General features: G+C 45.1%; 1 pseudogene; it reads left to right on the top strand.

Moving 5' to 3' along the window:
• The first annotated feature begins 968 nt into the window (after positions 1 to 968).
• LOC147828497 (eukaryotic translation initiation factor 4B pseudogene) lies at positions 969 to 3408 on the top strand (annotated as a pseudogene).
• The last annotated feature ends 3111 nt before the right edge of the window (positions 3409 to 6519 follow it).

The following is a 6519-nucleotide window of genomic DNA, read 5'->3' as shown; positions in this document are numbered from 1 at the left end:
AGCCTGAGGAAGCCTGTGCCAGACCCTGCCAGAAACGGCGCTCTCCTCACACTCTTCCTCCTTCCCTAGCTTCCTCTGATATTCTGTGGGGGTTGGAGCCACGTGACTAGTGTTGGCCAAGGAAATGTGAATGGCAATAAAGGGTGTCACTTCCAGGGTGATGACACAGTTCACAGGCATGTTTCCTTCTCCATCTCCCATATCCTGTCTTGGTGCCTGTGGAAGTTATGTGTCCCATGAGGCAGGGCTACAGGAGAGAAGAGCTCAAGTCCCCAGAACAGCCAGTGGGAGAACCATGAAGGTCAGCTGCCCCGGCCTGCTTTGGACTGTGAGTGAGAAACTAACTCCTGTTGTATACATTGAGCTGCTCAGATCTCAGGGTTTGAGGCAGTTACTGTTAATTATCTGAATATAATCATAGAAATTGGGTGACAGCCTTTGCATTTTCTCTCCCTCTCCCAACATAGCGACCTCAGCAAAAAAGAAGAATAAGAAGGGGAAGACTATCTCCCAAACAGACTTTCTGGTTGAGGATGGAGGAACTGGTGGAGGAACCACCTATGTCCCCAAACCAGTCAGCTGGGCTGATGAAACAAATGACCTGGAAGGAGATGTTTCAACCACTTGGCACAGTAATGACCACGATGTGTATAGGGCACCTCTGATTGACTGATCCCTCCTTCCCACTGCTCCACGGGCTGCTCAGGAACCCAATATCGACCAGAGCCATTTACCCAAATCTCCACCCTACACTGCTTTCCTAGGAAACCTCCCCTATGATGTAATGGATGACTCTATTAAGGAATTCTTTTGAGGATTAAATATCAGTGCAGTGCACTTGCCACGTGAACCTAGCAATCCAGAGAGGTTGAAAGGTTTTGGTTATGCTGAGTTTGAGGACCTGGATTCCCTGCTCAGTGCCCTCAGTCTCAATGAAGAGTCTTTAGGTAACAGGAGAATTCAAGTAGATGTTGCTGATCAAGCACAGGATAAAGACAGAGATGATCGGTCTTTTTTTTTTTGGTACTGGGGATGGAACTCGGGTCTTTGCACTTGCGTAGCAGGCGGCAAAACCACTGAGCTAAATCCCTGGCCCAGATGATCGTTCTTTTGGGCGAGATAGAAATCGAGATTCTGACAAAACAGACACAGACTGGAGGGCCCGTCCTGCCACAGACAGCTTTGATGACTACCCGCCTAGAAGAGGTGATGACAGCTTTGGAGACAAGTATCAAGATCGTTATGATTCAGACCGATATCGGGATGGGTATCGGGATGGCCCACACCGGGATATGGATAGATATGGGGGCCGGGATCGCTATGATGACCGAGGCAGCAGAGACTATGATAGAGCCTACTATTCCAGAATAGGCAGTGGCAGAAGAGCCTTTGGTAGTGGGTACCGTAGAGATGATGACTACAGAGGAGGAGGAGACCGCTATGAAGACCGCTATGACAGACGGGACGATCGGCCCTGGGGCTCCAGAGACGATTACTCCCGGGACGATTACAGGCGTGATGACAGAGGTCCAAACCCCCCCAAAGACCAAAACTGAACCTAAAGCCTCGGAGTACTCCTAAGGAAGATGATTCCTCTGCTAGCACCTCCCAGTCCAGTCGAGCAGCTTCTATCTTTGGAGGGGCAAAGCCTGTTGACACAGCGGCTAGAGAAAGAGAAGTGGAGGAACGGCTACAGAAGGAGCAGGAGAAATTGCAGCGTCAGCTGGATGAGCCAAAACTAGAACGACGGCCTCGGGAGAGACACCCAAGCTGGCGAAGTGAAGAAACTCAGGAACGGGAAAGGTCAAGGACAGGAAGTGAATCATCACAGACTGGGACCTCAGCCCCATCTGGCAGAAGTAAGTCAGACCAGGATGCCCGAAGGAGAGAGAGTGAGAAGTCTCTAGAAAATGAAACACTCAATAAGGAGGAAGACTGTCACTCTCCAACTTCTAAGCCTCCCAAACCTGATCAGCCTCTAAAGGTAATGCCAGCCCCTCCACCAAAGGAGAATGCATGGGAGAAGCGAAGTTCTAACCCTTCTGCTCGATCTCAGAGCTCAGACACTGAGGAAGGACTGGCAAGGAAAGGTGAAAATAAAATAGATGGGATGAGGGTCCAAAAAGGCCACAATGGTAACTCCGGCCGTGGTCCAGGAGATGGAGGGAACAAAGACCACTGGAAGGAGTCAGATAGGAAAGATGGCAAAAAGGATCAAGACTCTAGATCTGCACCTGAGCCAAAGAAACCTCAGGAAAATCCATCCTCCAAGTTCAGTTCTGCAAGCAAATATGCTGCTCTCTCCGTGGATGGTGAAGATGAAAATGAAGGAGACTGCACTGAGTAGACCTCAACATCCTGTGTTTTCTCCTAGTCTTTCTCCACCCTGGGAACATTCGAGAGCAAATCAAACCTCTATCCAGACAAGGCAAAATAAAACTCACCATCTCCTGGAGACCTTTCTTAACTTTTTTTTTTTAATGAAATTTTTTTGCATGCTGCTGCAGCCTTTAAAGTATTGAAGTAACTGGATCGCCAGAACAGCCAGAGAGACAGAGACTACAGCTTTTTAATGGGAAAGTTGTGGTGTGTTCTTAGGATACCATGCAGTTGCCTGTGTGATTAGTGCCTAGGGGCCTCCATTTAGCAGAAATGGGAATGACAGTGATACGATGTCTGGAGTGGTTGGGCAGTAGGGGAGGGATAAGGAACAGTGAGATTTCTACCTTTTCATTCTTATCCTATTGTGGCATATATGAATTCTCAAGCATTATCTGAATAAATTTTCTATCCTTGGAAAGGTAGAGTTAGCTTCTCAAATTGTTTATCTCCAGGAGGCTGCCAGCCCTGCCTTTTATTTTAATTCTGATCGTCGGGGCCAGCCTAGGGGAAATTTCTGTATTTTTTACCCCCCAGGGGGGTAGGTGGGAGTGTGTCTACAGGCCACTAAAGAATAGGACTGGTTGGGACCAAAATAATGGGGAAATCGTGCTTGGAAAGGAGGCTTTTGGGAGGTGATGGATTATTTTGCACCAGGTATAGGAGGAAATGATAAGACCTCTAGTAAACATGTGAATGGTTATTTCTTCGAGCAGGAAGCACTTAGGGGTCATGGGAATTCCTGGTCTTGTGTCCTGGTTTTGCCCTTTCTCTTATCCTTTCTGAAAGTTGAAATATATTCACATTTTTTTAAACCTTGAAGCTTTAACAAATTCAGACTCTTAGGGCCGGGTGTTGTGGCACACACCTGTAATCCCAGCACTCGGGAGGCAGAGGCAGGAGGATCTGCACGAGTTTGAGGCCAGCCTGGACTACATAGCAAATTTTGAGGCCAGTTTGGACTACATAGTGAGACCCTGTCTCAAAAAACCAAAAAATAATAATAATGCCAGTCTTAGCCATCTCTCATGTTCTTCATGCTACTCTCACCTCCCAAAGACTAGTCTCTAGATAAGTCACAGACGTGACCTCTTGAGCATTTTATATGTCAGCCACTGGATGCTGTGACATCATGAATCAATGCTTTTCACAAACAAATCAGCTCTTTGAGGTCTTGATTCTCATTCCTCCCCTCCATGCATGCTTGCTTCTGCTGCTCTGACCCCTTCTTTTGATCAGAAAACTCTTAGGTTGATCTTTGGTGATGGATTAGGGACAGTTACATTGGAAGCTTTTCTTATGATCTTGACTGTGGGGTATGGGGTTTTTTGTTTCTTCCAAGTTTCCAGTGAAATCCCACACCAATGCTTGCTTGGGTTTATAATGTGGCCTAGACCAATGTGGTTTTTTGCTTGGGGGAGGAAGTATGATTTTTAGCTTCCCTTGAAAGGAAAAATGATAAAAGATCTATTTAACAAGGCCCTGGTTTCTCTTGCAACACAATAGCTTCACTTTTATATGCACCTTTGTCTCGGGGGTCAGCCTGGTAGATGGGATCTGTTCCCACTGTAGGCAGCACTGGTGCTGCCCACAGGTATAGCTTGGTCTCTATTCACAAGTCCTTCTCCCATTGGTCCTAGGGTAGAGCCTCTCTGGTCTGCAGGGGGTGGGTGTATGAGAGCTGCAGCAGTGGGCATAATGAGCCATTTATCCAGTGGACTAAAGGTATACCCAGAGAATTACCCTTAAGTGGTGGGGTTGGCTAGTAGCTAGGCAGTGGGCTTTTAGACATACCCTGAGTTGAATGGGTTTGCTTTTTAAACCACTGGTTGTAGATAATGAAAAGGTACAGTTTGCCCTCGTGTCTGCTCTCCTTCCAAATAGTTGCATCAAAAAAGCTATTTTGTCCCACTCCCCTTCCTTGCCCCCACTAAACAGAAACAGGGATTGGTTTATGTCCTACTCCTGAATACATGTAAAATTTGTACAAAAAATATCTTCTATGAAAATGATTTGCAATCTGTAGACTTAACTACCTGGGAGATGTCTTGAGATGTAAAATCCCATCCTTTGGGTTGTGGGGTTTTTTGTTTTGTTTTCCCCAAACAAATCTGATGTTTAAAATTTTTTAAAAATTGGGTGACAGAAATTATCTTTCAATAGCCAATGCTCTTTGCCTAAGTTTGTATTCATTAAGCAACTTTCCATCTCTGTTAGACTTTCTTTCCTTCTTCTTCTTCTTTTTTTTTGGTACCGGGGATGGAACTTGGGTAACCACTGACCTAAATCCCCAGCCCTTTGCTTCTTGAAAGAACAGTCTGTACCTCATCATTCTGTTTATGGAGTACTTGCTAAGTACAAGGCACTGAATTAAATAATTTTCAAACATGATTTCATTACATTTAATTCTCAGGAAAATTTCCTGAGGAGACCTCTATTATTAACTCCTTTTGCAGATGAGAAACTGAGGCCTATGGAGCACAAGTATCCTGCCTGTGTCACACACAGGCAGTGAGTGGCAGAGTCCTCCTGACTCAGTGCTCTTCTGACGAGCAAGGAGCCAATTCTTCCTTGCACTTTACAGGGTAAAACCCCAGCTCTTGGTAGACAAGAAGGAGTCTCTCTGATACACTTCTGCTGCCTCCTCAACAGGGCCATCGTGCCTGCCTTGCCACCTACTAAGACCCTTCCAGCCTCACTCTTCTCACTCCAGTGGCAATTCCCAGTTTTTATTTTCACCATGTAGGTGCCTCTGGCTACAAACCCCACTTCTTCCTCTTGTCCACCTACCTATGCTCTGAAACCTCTTGTCTCTTCCGTGAGCCTTCCTTGACCTCCCTGAAGTTCCTTGCTCTCCTCCGGGCTGCCTCTGTGTCTACCTTCATTGCTGATACCTCACCATATTGCAGTTATGCTTTTGGTAGTGATGTCTCCAGGAGGTACATAGACCAGGTTTCTTCATTCTTATACCCCAGTGGTAACACATGCCAGGCAGGTAATAGATAACAGTTATTGAGCATGCCTTCTTCACTGGTCCCAGGAGGTTATTCTTGAGACCAGTTATTCTGCCAACCAGTTCTTTGGGAAAAAACCTGCACTTATCACTTACAAGATGAGATGGTCTTTTTAAAGTTTAGATTTTGTAAATTGCTTGACCAGCAATTCAGTGAATTAATTAACTCAAGTTTTTGAACCAAAAAGAGGAAAAGCTTCTGATTTATTAAGCATCATCTTTGTGCCAGGAATTACACAAGACATCTTCATGTTGTCTCATTTCAGCCTAACAACAACCTAGGGTTATTATTCTGCCTAGTTTATAGCTAAAGAAATGAGACCCAAATGGATTGAGAACTTTGTTTATCGTCACCAGTTAATTGCAAAGAGATTTCAAATTCAGTGCTCTGCATTTGGAGTCTAGACTCTCTCTGGACCCACAGAGATCTTGTTCAGATGCAATCTGAAAGTGTGCTTCCCTTTCATTTGCCTTTGTGTCCTCTCAAATCCGACAGTGTCATTGGAGTCTGGGGATCTATGAGATATCTCTGAGCAAGCGTTTTGCAAAGTAATGTGTATGACAGGAGTTGACTCCTACTTAAACAGATACATGCATATACATTTATGAATAAACTCATACCTATATATAAATGCATACACATCTTTACTCAGTTCAGTGGAAACTTCACTAAGTAATAATGTGAACTTGGGTCATTACTTTAAAGAGGAATTTAGCTTAAATCTTTTTCTCAGAGAACAAGGAACATTTTAAATCCCAGGCTTTCTAAAACTGGCTTTCTACTCTCTCTTGATCAGTTTTAAATCTTGCCACTGGAAAAATCTCCTTATTGATAACATGGATATTCCTAAAGATTGGGCATTCTCTGTACCATTAGCCTAAGAAAAGCATGAGTTGGAAGGCACATGGCGGATGCAGGTAAATGCTGGGTGTCAGGGAAGGTGATGGTGGCATCCTTCAGTCCCTGCAGGATCTCTTTCACTCAGATCAAATGATGTTTTGAGGGCTGTATGGAGCAAAGAGGCCTCAGATACCCCCGGTTTTCATTCAGTGACACCACACACAGAAAAGACAAGGCCTGAGATGAGGATTCCCTTGGGAGAGAGGCAGCCTGATCCTGTATGAAT

This window comes from Heterocephalus glaber, unplaced genomic scaffold (assembly GCF_053883595.1).
Source record: "Heterocephalus glaber isolate CG9 unplaced genomic scaffold, H.glaber_assembly_v1.0 deba00001060, whole genome shotgun sequence".
Taxonomy (NCBI): Eukaryota; Metazoa; Chordata; class Mammalia; order Rodentia; family Bathyergidae; genus Heterocephalus; species Heterocephalus glaber.
This window is presented reverse-complemented; position numbering and strand designations above follow the sequence as displayed.